The following is a 16172-nucleotide window of genomic DNA, read 5'->3' as shown; positions in this document are numbered from 1 at the left end:
AAAAAAAAAAAAAAAAAAAAAAAAGATTTGTCTGACTTCTTTTGCTTTCCCAGCCAGCTACTGGGACAGACAGCTGTCTGCAGAGAGAATCTGAAGGCCTTTATTGACCAGGTCTTAGCACAAAGCACAGTCAGGTTCACTTTGAGGTCTGGGTCTACAGGTTCAGGAGATTTGGTAAATTATATGAGATCACAGGCATCTTTCCCAACCCCAACACATGTTTCCTCTCAGGACATGGGCATGTGCATGTACATGAAAAATCTCCAGGAGCCTATCAGCCTTCTCTGAAGATTAGGTACCTCAGATGTAAAGCAAGACACATCTGTGAGTCTGTTGTTGTACGACACTGAACTTGTGACAAATAAACCAAGCATGAGCTGTTTGCTCCACACATGATTAACTACATGCAACAAATAGTGATAAGAATACAAACACATATGAAGAGCTACAAAGGAAAGCAAGCCCATGAAAGAACAAAACTCATGAAAACACCACGCTATTTAGTTTCCCACTGAGTTTTGTCACAGAACTATCAATGCTAGTGAATAATAGAAATGTGAACAGAGACAGGCATGGTCATAAAGGGGTGCTTCAGTTCTTAAACTTGGAAATGTAAAGTGTAGCATGCAATGGGTACAGCAACTTCCCAGAAGCAGATACTAGGGATGCAAGGACAGAAATGTAACACACACACACACACACACACACACACACACACACACACACATATGCTAGCTGGGCGGTGGTGGCACATGCCTTTAATCCCAGCACTTGGGAGGCAGAGGCAGGTGGATTTCTGAGTTTGAGGCCAGCCTGCTCTACAGAGTGAGTTCCAGGACAGCCAAGGCTACACAGAGAAACCCTGTCTCGAAAAACAAAACACATACACACACACACACACACACACAAACACACACATACATACACACATATATACACACACACATACACACACATACACACACACATATATACACACATACACACACATACACACACACATACACACACATACACACACACCTACACACACACACACACACGAATGCATGCAATTGCAAATATATAGTATATAATATGTATCATATAATAATACTATGTCATATATTACACAAAAATGCAGGATAGAAGGAGAAAAGATCAAAAATAAGATAACTGTCTTAGTATCAAATAATAGACACTAATAAATTATATAAATTATATATATATAATCTTAAGGGTATTACAAAGAAGAAAGAAAGAAATCCTCACCCAAATTTCTGGGAACCAGAGACAATGTCTGCAAAAAGTGAAACTGAATCTGATTTTTTTTTTTTAAAGTAGACAAGAGATGTTTTAAAAATGGATTGGTCCAAAGAGGAAATTGAATTTTTAACACAAAAGAAACAGCACAGGCAATGTCCACAAACTGAGAAGTAGCCCAGAGTTTCAAAGAAATAGAAAGACTTCCATAAAGCCTAATCATTTATTAATATAAATAACTCAGGAGCATAAATGTTTCCTGTTGAACTCACCTCTTGATCTTAAAGTGGTCACTGGAATCCCTCGGGTCTCCCAAATAATGCTGTTATAAACAGCAAATGCAATAACATATCTAAAATACGTAGGGAATATAAAACGATTTGTAACCTTAAGGGACACGTGGGGAACGAAAAGAGGAACACCAGTTGGTAAAACCTTTTGTGATTAAGGAAGGCTTCCTGGATCTGAATGGGCCTCTCAGAAGAGACACACTGCAGCTTCTCATGTCTGTTTAGCATCTTAGGACTTCTACACACTGGGAAGGTTGAGCTATGCCTCCCAGTAGCAGGTCCAAGGGCCACCTCTCTTTTGCACCAGGGATCAGCCCTTCACAGAGAAACAGTCTTGAGTTTCATTTCTGCAATGAAATGCTCCGACAAAAGCAGCCAACATGAGAGAGGGTTGATTTTAGATCATAATTCCAGGCTACAGCCCATCACTGCCAGGAAGTCAAAGCAGCAAGTTGCACCACACCCTCCGTCAAGAACGGGGAGAGGGGAAATGCATGCTTGCTTTCTGGGCTCTGTCTCTTCTCCACTTCTACACAATTGAGGACCCTCTCCCTAGGGAATGGTGCAGCCCATAGTGGGCTAGCTCTTCCCACATCAGGTAATTCAATGTCTTAGCTACTGTGATGAGACACCATGACCAAGACAACTCTCATAAAGGCAAACATTTGACTGGGGCTGGCTTACAGGTTCAGAGAGGTTCAGTCCATGATCATCAACATGGTGGGAAACATGGCATCATGCAGGCAGACTTGGTGCTGGAGAAGGGACTGAGGGTGCTTCTCTTCATCCAAAGGCAGACAGGAGGGAACCTCTTCCACAACGGGCAGAGCTTGAGCACTGGGAGACCCCAATGCCTGCCTACCAGTGAGTGGCACACCCACTCCAACAAGGCCACACCTCCCAATAGTACCATCCCCCACAGGCCTAGAATATTGAAACCACCACACTCAACTTAGACAATCTCCTACCAACAAGCCCACAGGCCAACCCAATGTAGACAATCCCTCACTGCTCCTGATTCTAGGGCAATTCAAACAGACCATCATGGGCTGGAGAGAGAGGGGGAGTGCTCTTCCAGAGGTCCTGAGTTCAATTCCCAGCAACCACATGGTTAGCAACCACAAATCACAGCCATTTGTAATGAGACTGGATGCCTTCTTCTGGTGTGTCTGAAGACAGCTACAGTGTATTCATATACATAAGATAAATAAATAAATCTTTAAAAAATGTTGGGAAACAGTGGAAGTGTTCAGAATGTGTATACAGAACCCCAAGTTAAAAACATCACCAGTGAGAAAGGAGACCCTGGAAATTTTAAAAGAAAGTGTTTGCAAGTTAAGATTCCAGCAGGAAAAAAAAAAAAGACATTCTTGGAAGACATGAGTGATGAGAAAGAACAGGAGGTGTGAAAAGATTATGGAACTGTACGGACAGGAGATCTATGAAGAGAAATAGAGGAAGTCGCTCGGGAGGCTTGAATACCTCAGAGTCAACCTGAGCTATGTTTAAACTGTAACCGAGGCCAGCGAGTCACGAATAATCAGTTTGTCTTGGAGAATTCTGGAATTATAAATAAAAGGATACAAAGCATTGTCCAAGGTAAATATTGACATGACTGAAGAGGAATCAGGAAAAAAAAAAAAACTTTTAATGAAGCCAAAACACTGAATCTGGGAGAGATGTTTCATATTCTTACAATAAACACTGGAGTAGAGGAGGCTGAAGGATGATGGGAAGGATCGTGTCCACTGGGGGGAAGAGGGGGAGGATCAATTTAGAACAAAGGATAGCTCAGATGTACAATAGTAACACTGTCACATTTATATTAACTTTTAAGACCCCGCCACTTCTTAAAACCACTTTGTCCTTCCAGACACCTATACTCCCACAGATATGAAAGGACTCATATTCATATCCTAAAGCAATTACAAGTTTATATTGTGGCAGGCGCACATTGGTTTCTTCCTTAACGGCTAGGAGTGAAGTGTTCTGGGAAGTCCCTGCAGAGCAGCTGGGCTCGTCCTAAGCCCTCCCACCCTTCCAGTGACAATCCACCATATTGGCTAAGATAAATCCCCTCGACAGCTGAGTCAGGACTCCAGTAATTCATAAGGGTTCCCACACCCGGCTTCCTCCCTGAAGGGTCTTCAGGTGGGGTAACCTGAAACTCACAATAAACAGAAGCCCATTATTGCTGCTTTGTGGCAGCCAGTGAGGGATCTTGTCGGCAGAGCAGTGCCATGGCAACCGGTTCTTCAAAGCGTTTAAAAAAAAAAAAATACAAGTTGAATTTCATCTGGCAACATCCCAATTACCCAATTAGACAAAGCTGCAAAGCCTTTTTAGAATAATCTCAGATCATAAATGAGTGAATACCTCAGCCCCAAACCGTGGCTTTCTGATACCTGGAAAATGTAAGTTTGTTAATCCAGTATAGAAGGGCTTTTTGTCGTTGTTGTTATTATGAGAGGAACTAACCAAATCTGAATTTGTACAGGTCTCTGCAAGAAAGTAACATAGGAGTGTGTCCCGTGGGGAGCCATAAAATCCTGCGTTTGGTTTTTCCCACTTACCAGATGGGAAAACTAAGGAGCTATAAGTAGGCTCAGTCCCGGGGGAACCCAGAAAGAGGCTTTAGTGGAAAAAATCTGGGTCTCTCTTACTTCTTCCTTCTGTATACTTTTGTGTGTAGCTCCAAGACTCTGGGGAAAGCAAACTCCTTCCTCTACATTTTCACCCTCTCTCCACCTACATTAATAAGACTTGACGTTGCCGTGACCAAGTACCTGAGAAAATTGACTTAAAGAGAGGAACTCTTTAATTTGCGCCTCAGAGCGTTCAGTTCACGCGTATGGGGAGACCCGTGCATTTAGGCAGACCATCACGCAGCAAGGGTATGGAGAACAAAGTTATTCACTTCCTGAAGGGCAAGAAACGGGGAAAAAAAGACAGACTGCGGGAAAAGGCAGGACATGTCTCTGGAAATCTTATCATTCACACACACACACACCACAACACACACAATGTGCTTTAGAAAATCTGCTAGATGTTTTTCAAGCCAATCAAGTAGACAATGAAGGTTAAAGGGAGAACCACAGTAGCTCTCCTTATGGGGCTTGGGGCGGGGCTTTAAGGGTGAGGCCTTAGGGGGTGGGGCCTTGGGTGGGGCTTCGGGGGCGGGGCTTCAAGCGTCTATCCATCTAACAGTCGGGATCATCTACTGGTCCACATATCCCAGGCTCTCCTTGCATTGACGGAATCATGGCTTCATTCTCTACTAGAGGCCAGATTACACCTCCATAATATCCATTGCTGCGTCCCAAACCCTTATACCTCAAAAGATGGCTATATTTAGAAATGGGACTCGAATGGTGTTTTTTAAGTTTAAATGAGTTCATCTGGATGAGCCCTCCACAGCGTGACTAGTAATATCCTAAAAGGAATGTATCACACAGACAGCACTCTACTGAGGAAAGACCATATGAGAAGGCAGAGCAAGTGGCCATCCATGAACCCAGGAGAAAGAAAAATACTTGACCTTGACCATAGACACCATGATCTTGAAAGGCTACCCCTCTGGAGCCGAGGTTGTCAACCTGTAGGTCCATGACCCCTTTGGGGTCCACATGTTTAATATCCTGCATATCAGATATTTAGATTATAATTCATAACGGTAGCAAAATTACAGTTATGAAGTAGCAATGAAATAATTTGATGGTGGAGGGTCAGCACAACATGAGGAGCTGTATTAAAGGATCGCAGCATTAGGAAGGTTGAGAACCACTGCTCTGGAGTTGTAAGACGAAATTTTCATTGTGTCGGCTACCAAGGCTATGGTCTCTTATCATAGCATCCCCAGAAGCACCATCCTTAGGATGAAGACCCACAAGTCAATCAAATTGTTTGCTCCATCCTCACCTCCCAGTCCAGAGCTCTACCATGTCATGAGCATTTAGCACTCCACTGGTGTCCCAAGAGGTTCTCTATTGACCTAACATTAACATCTCTACCTTTACTTCCTACAACAGTCTCCCTCCTCCTTTCAGAACAGAGTCCAGAGTGTGAACCTTGATCTCTTGCAAGTATTCCTAAGCCTCAAGGGACGCATGCCCCAACATGAGCTATTAAAACCAGTTTGCCATGTGCTTTCTCTTTGGAGCCTCATGGTCTTTCTATAGGATAGAAACCCCTTCCGATCCCAAGTTATGAGTGAGGACATTTAAACCCGTGAACCACTGCAGTCCCTGACTTTGTGGTCCATCTCGGGAGTAATGTTTGATCTACATATTAACTGCATTCCAACAATGAAAGAAATGAGTACATCTCACCCAGCTTTCTTTGAGAGTCGAGAGATAGTTTGAAATAATGATATGTCTTGTCTGTACTCCAGTTTTCTCACTTATATATAAAGATAAAATAAAAATAACCAGTTGTATGCTCCTGTTTTAGAAGGACTTCATACACTACTACTTCATTTCAAAAAGCAGTACTATTTTATTAGCTAATCAGTTAATCTAGTGGTAATTAGTTAATTAATTGTGGAAATATCAACTGATCATATGACTATTCCCTCAAGAACTTGAGTCTTTCTCTTCTGTATATCTTGACTTCCACTACACCAAAGGCCAGGTATCGTGTACGGTAATGCCAGGCACCAAGTATGTAGCTCTTTGAATACTAATTGTACACACCAGTTTTTTTTCCTTATTTTTGATTTGTTTAACACTAATTTATCTTTTCACTCCACATCCCAATCTCAGCCCCAGTTGGAGTCTCTCTTCCCAGTCCCCCCTTACTCAGCCCCTCCCCGCTTCTCCTCTGAGAAGTGGGGAGACCCCTCCTGGGTAAGAACCCATCCTGGCACATCAAGTCACTGAAGGACTGGACACATCCTCTCCCACTGAGGCCAGACAAGGCGGCCCAATTAGGGGAACAGGATCCACAGGCAGGCAACAGAGTCAGGGGCAGCCCCCCATTCCAATTTTGGGGGGACAGAAATGAAGACCAAACTGCACACCTACCACATATGTACAGGGGGCCTAGGTCTAGCCCATGCATGCTCCTTGGGTGGTGGCCCAAGTCTCTGGGGGCCTCGAAGGTGGACATACCATTTTTAACACGTTTCCTCCTCTCCTTATCACAGCAAAAACACAATCCAAAGGCTCCACCATCCTCCCCATCCAGTGCTCCTAGCCCTGGATTCTGATGTATCGCGTAACTTGGCTTTCTGCTTTGTCCATTCTCAGCTCCAGCTATTTTATGACCACCTACTTGTCTCAGATGGGACCATCCTGCCTCAGAGGTTCTACCCTAGCTCCACCCTAGATCCTCTTGTATTTTGCTTAGTACATAATTCTTGCATATTGCCTGTGCATCCATCTTCTGCTGTAGAGTAGGCACTCTGCGAAGAAAGAGACTCAGATTCACTTCTGGGTCCGCTGGTGTAAAGCATAGAGTGGACAATAAATAGTTCATGCCTGAAAGCATAAATAAATGAGCAGATGGATCTCCGAGTCCCACAAAAATGTATGCCAAAAGGAAAGTGTTATATTTTATAGACAAGAAATATCAAGACATGCGTTTAATAAGGGGAACGCCTTACATTTCATCCATGTCTTTAATTCCAAAATTCTCCCCACAGTTCCAGTGTCTCCTAGTCTCAAAGTACTGGTGAGCCACCTTTGAGACTGTCACCTCCCCACAGGATGTTAAACTATCTAATGTTTTTACTTATTGTTTGCATATTATGCAAATAGTTTTAGTTTTAAAAAGAGGGTTAGCAAGATAGCTTAGCAGGTAAAGACACTTGTCACTAAACCTGATGACTGGAGTTCAATCCCCTGGGCCTGCATGGTGGAAGGAGAGAGTCACCCTCAAAGTTGTGCTCTGACCTCCACACACAGACCAGGGCATGTACACATGCATACACATGTATGCACATGCACATACATATGCACACACAGGCCCACATACACACACATGTGTGCACACTCATGCACATACACACACACATGCCCACACAGGCACACACAATGCACACATACGCATACATGTATGCACAGATGTATGCACACACATACACGCACATATGCATATACATGCATATGCGCACACATGCATACACGGGCACACACACAGGCACACATGCACACATACACACACACACATACACACACTGAATGGATATAGTGAAAAAGAATTTACAATTGAAAATTTTTCAGTGGAATAAATCACATGGAAATAGATATATGTATTAAAATTCAAAGTGTCCATCAGTGTCTGGTGACACAGTGACTCCTGCATATGATTAATCAGTGTGGTCTCCGTGGTGCATGTCTGGGGCGGGTTCTAAACTCAGACTCTGGCCTTAGAACCTTCTAAGCCCTGCAGGAACTTGTATCACCTCCTCCCACCCCCATTCATTCAGCTGCCTGGTCTGCATCCTCTCTGCTCTTTCGTGGGCATGACTCACTGACGAAGGCCAGGTCCAGTGTTAGAAGCCCTCAAGGCTCATTGTGGAAGATGGTGACGGAAGACAGGCAGTGGGGAGAGCTCACAGGAGCCTACGTATGTGATGCTGTCCCAACTGCAGGCAAAAAGCAAGGGGAGAGGGCTGGGGAGAAGGCAGTGAAAGGAAAGCTGGAGACTTTCAAACCACATGGTTAAAGATTGGGAACATAATTAAGAAGAGAGGATTCTATAGAAGTTTGATTGGTTGGTCAAAATCTACAATTAATCCCCTAAATAATCACCTGGGTATACACACACACACACACACACACACACACACACTCACCACCAAGGGTCTTGCCTCATTAGGAAGAGATGGTCAATGCTTGCAAGCAAGGTGTGTGTGTGTGTGTGTGTGTGTGTGTGTGTGTACCATAGCCTCAATAAGCTGACTGCTTAAGGAATTGGATAGAATCATTATCTCCTACTCCTGCCTGTACATATTTCTCCTGGATATTTGTTCTCAGCAATATAAAAAAAATTGGTTTTTTTTTTTTACACTGATTTCATTTCTATCTCAGGCATTTATAAATATCCAGTCTGTGCTCTTCTCTATGAGATGGGAGATGTGACAAAGAGATCCCCAGGACCTTGCTGCAACCAGAAATGAGGGTGTACTGGGGGGGAAAGAGAGTCTCACTAGGTCACCTTAACGGGCCTCAAAACTTAAGATGCTCCTGCCTCTGCTTCAACACTGCTGGACTCACAGGCCTGACCCACGATGTGGGCTGAGTAGGTTTGACTCCGACGCCTTGAGATGGTCTTGGATGATCTTGCTTTGCTCATCCTTAAAGCTGCGGTCCTGGCAGCGCTTTTGCACAGTGCCCTGTGATGAGGGAACTGGTGTGTGTGGGCAATGCAGGCAGAATGTCGTCTGGCACATGACAAGAAAGATAAAAACCCACCCTCGTCTATCATGACTCATTGGAAAGTACTGTAAGGAGTCACAATGGGACACTTTCAAGGCACTAAAATGAGAAATACTTTTTATTCCTTTCTACACATCTTTCTAGCCTATTAAAATTCTCATATTTATGCACAATATGTGTATAGCCCTATATCCCTTTTTAATCTGAAAAGTTTTGATTTCATTCCCACCCACCCACTCCTACCCCCACCCCACCCCACCTTTGAGATGAAGAAAATGTCTCCATCTCCATGACAGGAGAAGAAGAGAGAGAAGAGGGTGTGGAATTGCTCTCCAGGCCAACCCACTCTGCCCACATCTCTGATCTTAAGGGACATGGCAAAAGCATTTATGGGTGTATAATACATACTTGTTAAAAGTTAGCATTCAACACTGGGTACTGTGGTACCAGCTTTTAACCCCAGCACTCAGGAGGGAGGTAGAGGCAGGTAGATCTGAATAGCCCAGTCTACATAGGGAGTACCAAGCCAGCCAACAAAAGGAAGAAAGAAAGGAAGAAAGAAAGGAAGAAAGGAGGAAGGAAAGGAAGGAAGGTAGGGAAAGAGAGAGAGGGAGGGAAGGAACAAAGAAAGAAAGGGGTGAAGGAAGAAAGGAATGAAGGAAAAAAGGGAGAAAGGAAAGAAGGAAGGAAGGAAGGAAGGAAGGAAGGAAGGAAGGAAGGAAGGAGATTTTAAACATGGCATTTGAGAGGCTGGAAAAGTGGTCTCATTGTGAAGCACACAAGCTGCTCTTGCAGAGAACTTGTGTTCAATTCCCAGCACCCACAGGGCAGCTCACACCTATCTGTAACTCCAGTTCCATGGATACCTTCCTCTGGCCTCCATGGGCACCAGGTGTGCTTGTAGTGCGCCGACATGCAGGCAAAACATCCACATACATTTTTAAGGGTCTTTAAACAAAAAAGAAAAAAGTAAAAAGTAAATATCCAAGCATAGTGGCTCACCTCTGAATTTCATGCTAAGCCTCAAGAGACTGAGGCAGGAGGACTAGGGCAACTTTTGAGAGCACTCTTCTATGGGATAATGAGTTTCAGACCAACCTAAGCTACAGGGTGAAACTATCTAGAAATTGATGATGATGTTGGTGGTGGTGGCAAATAATACCAATAACAACAGGGAAAAAAAAGAAACAAATATTCTATGATATGATATAATGTATTATAAATATACTACAAATGCTATAAGTGAGATTTGGCCTTGACACATAATAGACGATCTTTCAAAGTTAATTTCTTCCTTATGAATACCCATCAGGTTCACTTTCATCACACCCACACGTTTTCTCAGCTTAGCCTGAGTATCTGGACGAACACCACTTGTGTACTTGAGCTGTTATTTCTTCCGTTTGCAGAGCCATTTGATAAAGGAACATCTCTTCCCTGCAGAATAAAGTGAACAGACTTTTGATACTAGGTTGTGCACAGGCCATACCCCAGGTGTGCCATATACAAAACAATTAAAAACTGGTGCTAATTGGCGGTGAAAACACACACACATGCACACATACTCACATGCGCACACACCTACACATATACACATGCACACACACACACTCACACACACACACACAGAGTATTTTCAATGAGACAGTGGGTTTTGCCAATGAAGACAAGATTCTTATCCATCTAAAAGTGGATGTCACCCTACCGCTTCCGCGTCTTAATTCGTTTCTTAAACAGTGAGAACAAACTCGATGACTAAGATGTGTAATGGAAAATTTTCACAGCCGAGTAAGGAGCTGACAAGACGCCACGTATGTGCTGCGGCGGTACGAGCCTTCAGGAAGCCTGGGAGAGTGCGCGCCCTGGCGTGCGTGCGTGCGTGCCTGCTGTTGGCTTCCTGAGACAGCCTATCTGTGCTAACAGCGATGGACTTACACACTATTGAAACAGCAAACAGCCTTTTCTGGGACCAAGAGAGAAGGAGATGTCAGCCACACATTGATGAGGGAGAATGGAGAGCCATTGGGCCTCTGGATAATAAAGTGTTCATGCACATTCACATTGTAAAAGGGCCTGGATTTTGGGGGTTTGGAGAGAATAGAACCCATAGGGTGTTTAAATGGTATATGCGGAGCTTCGTTAGTTGCATTTGCAGGACGTTAACGAGGAAGTTCCACGGTGACCGTTCACACACTGGAAAGGCTGAGAAAAGCCGCTAAGCCTGGGAGGCTGGATGAAGGAAGCAGCAAAGCCCAGTCTCACTGTAAAGGGGAGGGGGTACCCCTCAACAGAAGGACTCTTCCACTCACACTGGAACGCCAGAGAAGCTGGGGTCTGATGACCGAGAAGGGTTAATGGTGGTCCGCTTTCTCTCAGATCTCTTCCGGTCTACACCACCAGAAAGTACCGCCCACTCTAGAAGTTTGGTTCTCGCCCCTAGTTAATCCCTCCTAGAAATTCCCTCCCACACCTGCCCAAAGGCTTATGTGATGATTTGTATATGCTCAGCCCAGGGAGTGGCACTATGTTTTTTTTAAAATGATTTATTTATTTTATGTGTATGAGTACACTGTAGCTGTATAGATGGCCGTGAGCCATCATCATGTATGTGGCTGCTGGGAACTGAACCTAGGACCTCTGCCAGCACCGCTCACTCTGGCTCTGCTCGCTCTGGGGAGTGGCACTTTTAAGAGGTGTGGCCTTGTTGGAGTAAGACATGTCTAAAGGGTCATTCTTAGGGATGAACTGGGGTAGACCAGAGAACAAATGCAGTGACTGGAGTCAAGGTGAAATCGGAGTCAATGACACAGGATGCCTTCTCAGGTTTCCTACAGATGAGACCAGATGTCAGCATTAGGGAATCTCCAAGGCTAAAAGATAGTCACAGGTGCCAGGGGGCTGGCTCACTGTCCTCAGCCTCCTCGTCACCTTAACAGTTTGGAATTCAGTGTGGCTGTAAGTCCTAGAGAAGGATCCACAAGAACATAATGCAATTAATTCCCTTTAGGTTACCCACAGTTGTCCACCAATGTGCTGGGCACTCCATTCACAGGATTCGATGAGGTGACATTAATTACACAGACATAACATACCATTCTTTTCTCAGTTGCTGTTCCCTGTCCCACAGTTAACCAGGGCCCTCAAGATGCCACAGGGAGGCACCACTGAAGCTAAATAGACATCTGCATCCAAGGTTCAATCCTCCTTCCAGTACTGAACAGCCACAAACACATCTATCATTTGTGCCTACGTTAGGCATTATTAAAAATAGGTTTGCCAGAGTTCGCCAACTTCTTATAGAGCATGTCCCAATAAGTCTGTTGAAGAAAATATCAGAAATTTTAAAAATTGTGTTTGATTCATCTCGCTTACCAAATGCAGCAGCTTTTCAACCCAGTTCTCTGTGGTCTTCTGCCTGCTTCTCACTAGCCTGGGGAAAGCTCTACATTTTACCTGCTTCTGCTTCTGCTACATAAACTCTGCTTATTTATACACAACTGCAAAGTTAGAAAGCCAGTAAGTCAAACCAAGGTATGTTAATTACAACTTATTTATACTAACTCCTGTCATTCTCATATCAACCCAAAAGAGACTTTTACTTTCATCCTCATAAACAGAGGAAGAAACTAGACCCATGTGTTAAGTATCCTGCTCCAAGTCACAAAGACATCTCCCATAGCCCAGCTGTGATACTTAGCTATGTGGCCTTGAACAAGTCCCCTAAGCACGCTGGCTCCTATTCCTTTCATCAACAAATACATATTATAGACATACTACTTTGATTTGTTGTTATGACAACAAGGGAAGAGTTTATCATGGTTGGCAGGTTAAGAGGGGACATCACAGCAGAGAAGCCATGGCGATCAGAGTTTGGGGTGGCTGGTCACATTGTATCCACAGTCAGGGGCAGAGTAGACAGGATATGGGTCTAGGCTATCAGACCTTAAAGACTACTCCGGTTGACTTACTTCCTCATCCATACACTTCTTCTCTAGAGAACCATCTAGAGAATTCTCTAGAATCATCTTGAGAATAGAGCATCTTCTAACATCACTCCTAAACATCTGGCCAATCACCCCCCATTCACCCCATCCTCCTACACCATCAGTCTATACATCAGCCTACACCATCAGTCTACACATGGTTTGTTTTTTTCATAGACTCTTATTTTGCCTTTTCTCACTGGACAGAGCTAAAGAACATCCTCAGCCCGGTGCCAGCTTCCTTCCAACTATGTACTGAGATATCTAAGAACCATGCTCTATTCTTTTCTCCTCTGCTGTCCAGTCACAAGGGTCCTTCTGTGTGACCACAGGTATGCCAAGGAAGAGGGACTGGACCAGAGTAAAGAGTGGAATGGGGTACATTCATCTACTTGATTGTACAGCTACCTCTGGTCCTATTTGTGGTTGATGTCAGATGGAGGAGGAGAGAAGAACAGGAGGAAGAAGAGGAAGGAGAATAGGTGGGGGAAAGAGAAAGAAGAGGAGTGGGGGGGTATTACTAATTAATAGTTCTCAGTCATCAGAAAGTCTAAAAAATGTAGTTCATAGTGGTCAGCTTTGATATTGATGATGCTCAAAGGCCCAACATCAGATCCTCTAATCTCTCAGGGACTGGAAGAAACTCAGAAATCTTTATTTGCAAAAAATACATTGCTTTCTAAAGCGCAGGGATTTATCTAGAGCCCTGTAGGTTTCCAGCACAATCCTTCTCAGGCCCTGCTCTACATGCCCCATGGTATGTTCTACTGTTCTGACTGATAGCGTTCTGGGTCTTCCAGGTTTTATGGTCAAGTGGCAGAGCTTCTTGCCATACATGCTAGATGCACCGGAGAGTTCTTTCTTGGTCTTGGTCCACGTCCCATAGTAAGTGGATGGAAGCATGAAGGCCAAGTTTGGAAGAAGATGCCCTAGAACCCAAAGGAGCTGACTGGTTGTTGATCATTCTCAGTGAATAAAGAGTGAAAAATGAAAATAGCTCATCCTTTTCCTTGGAGTCGATGTCTCAGGTGACCCTGCTTTCTAAAAAATGCCACCAGCTCAGTAATTTGTCTATATAAGTTGATCTTTTGCCTTCTGGAACACATTTTTTTTTCCAAAATGGCCACTTAATTGCTTATCTGAGCCAAGAACTGAGATGCCTTGGATGTGAAAGACAAGCGAGGTGCTCTGCACACAGCCTCATCAGAGGAAAGAAAGACAAGGAGAAGGTTAAATGATGAAGTCCTCTCTTGACTGTGCCCTTTCCTCAGAATTGACCAAGCCAGCTCAGTCAGTCAGCAGGTTCTCCAGTGCAGGATCGAGGATTAAAAAGAAAAAAAGAAAATTAGACAACACTGCAGCATGACCCCAGCCAGTTCCAAGGCTGAGACGGGTTTGTTTTTTCCCAATCTGCTTCTATACCATTTTAATTACATGCCAGTAACAAGGTCAAACAGTACAATAAACACAAATAGTCAAGGAACAAGCAAGGCAATAAACGAGATCCCATGCTCACTCTTGAGACCATCATTTCTAAGGGCTTATCAGCATGACCAAGATAGCTGAGCCTACTTCCCTGTCTTAGCCCAAAGTCGTATTCATGCCTGAAGCCTAAGATTAGATTCCTGCCCTTTTTTTTTCCTGTTCTAGCGGAAGACTAGATTCCTTTCTGAGTTCACTTCCTTGTCATGGCCCAATGTCAGATTCCTGCCTGAAGCCCATTTCCTTGTCCTTGGCCAATGTCAAATTCCTGCCAAGCAGCCCCAAAAGCTCTCCACATCGAATATAAGATCTTTTTGATAGTTCTTACTGAGGAAGACAGAAAAAAATTCACTTGTTAGGTCAATGATCCCAAGTCAGAGGCCACCAAGGACATCTCTTTTAGCACAACATCAGAAACTGATGCTGTTGCTTGCTCGAGACTGACAATACACTGCTGATGATGGTGACCTATTCAGTTTTGTGAGAGTAACCCATAGACTTAAGAGATAGCATACAATCATCAACCCTGCATCCTTAAAACGTAAAAGCTAGGCATACTCATCAACACCCCTTCATTACGTGGAAGTCATCCAGCCGTGCATCATGCATATGGTCTAATAGGCACAAAGGAACAGGTAAGTCATATGAAGAAGTGGCCCAGTGGTCATCATCCTGATGAAGCAGCTGGCTTGACAGAACAAGTGGTCGGCCCTTGGAGGATGCAGTTGTAGGGCCAACCAGGTCACAATTCCCTGAGGGACTTGGGCAAAAGTTCTTTAGAAGGCTTTCTATTTCCGGAGTCATTATCTAATACACAGTGGTGTACCTCCTGTAGTCAGGAACTAAGGGGTTGAAGTGAAGCTATAGCCCCTCAACATTATCTCCAGTGACACACAAGCAACATGAGGATATTGCACACAGGGGTGACCTCACCACCAGACACAGCAGTGAACCCGCTGAACCAATGTCAAGGTTGTGAGCCACATAGTCTTGGCTCCTTGTGTCTCAGACTGGATACACAGAAATGGGTGTCATAACGCATGCTCGTTGACTCTAACATTCAAGGGGACATTAGATGAGTAGTTTACAGTGAAGGCAAGAAGCCCTAGACCTGTAACAGAGGACATATTTGGGGCTCCCTAGTATGACCTTGCCCTGCATCTCTAAGACCAATGAAATGCTACAAGAGCCCAGTCTAGACAGAGTTGGAAACTTGTTTTCATTCTCAAGGCAATTTACATAAAGAATTGTGACCAGCTTATAGAATCAAGCAAATCCAACCCAGAGTAGGCAATAGGAAAAGGCAGTAACAGATAAACACCAGCTATGTCCAGTTACAGAAGCAAAGATCATAATTCTTGGACATAAATATTTCCTTATTGTGTGGTGAATGTTTGTGTAGACACACACATGCGTGCACCCGTGAACGCACACATGCACACATGCATGCACATACGCATATAAAATGTATGGGCTTGGTTTTGCTTTCTTTTTTATTCTCTATCACTAAATATAAAAGATATTTATTTTCTACCGATGTTTAAAAGTTAACTGTATATCGCAGTATTTAAATCATAGACTACCAAGAGATATTAATAATGCTTAATATTGTTATCTTCTCTTCAGGAGAAGGACTTGTGGGTACACAGGCAGCACATGTCATACCAGTAAAGTTACAATGCTATTGTCTTTATTTAAAGTTTGTGACTAAGGGGTGTGTAGATGCCAATCTGATAACAGGTATGTCTGTAATGGCTTGTTCTGTGGTAATTAAATTATTTAAACCTGATTGGGGT

General features: G+C 43.8%; 3 long non-coding RNA genes across 4 annotated transcripts in view; 2 read left to right on the top strand and 1 right to left on the bottom strand.

Moving 5' to 3' along the window:
• LOC116075295 overlaps positions 1-10980 on the top strand; it is a 24982-nt gene extending 14002 nt beyond the window's left edge. The window contains exon 2 of the long non-coding RNA XR_004112513.1: positions 10696-10980. This is a non-coding gene — a long non-coding RNA (uncharacterized LOC116075295). The remainder of the gene's footprint in view (positions 1-10695) is intronic.
• Positions 10106-10795, bottom strand: LOC116075292. The gene is made up of 2 exons (XR_004112509.1): positions 10617-10795; positions 10106-10348 (listed from the first exon to the last, which is right to left on the bottom strand). It is a non-coding gene; the product is annotated as an uncharacterized LOC116075292 (long non-coding RNA).
• Positions 10981-11122: 142 nt separating the features above from the next.
• On the top strand, positions 11123-13882 carry LOC116075293. Of its 2 annotated transcripts, none has more exons than XR_004112511.1 (4): positions 11123-11268; positions 12341-12442; positions 13102-13226; positions 13695-13882. It is a non-coding gene; the product is annotated as an uncharacterized LOC116075293 (long non-coding RNA). The 2 variants fall into 2 exon arrangements; XR_004112510.1 differs by having other exon boundaries at positions 11123-11314.
• The last annotated feature ends 2290 nt before the right edge of the window (positions 13883-16172 follow it).

The sequence above is a fragment of the Mastomys coucha genome, unplaced genomic scaffold (assembly GCF_008632895.1).
Source record: "Mastomys coucha isolate ucsf_1 unplaced genomic scaffold, UCSF_Mcou_1 pScaffold3, whole genome shotgun sequence".
Lineage (NCBI taxonomy): Eukaryota > Metazoa > Chordata > Mammalia > Rodentia > Muridae > Mastomys > Mastomys coucha.
This window is presented reverse-complemented; position numbering and strand designations above follow the sequence as displayed.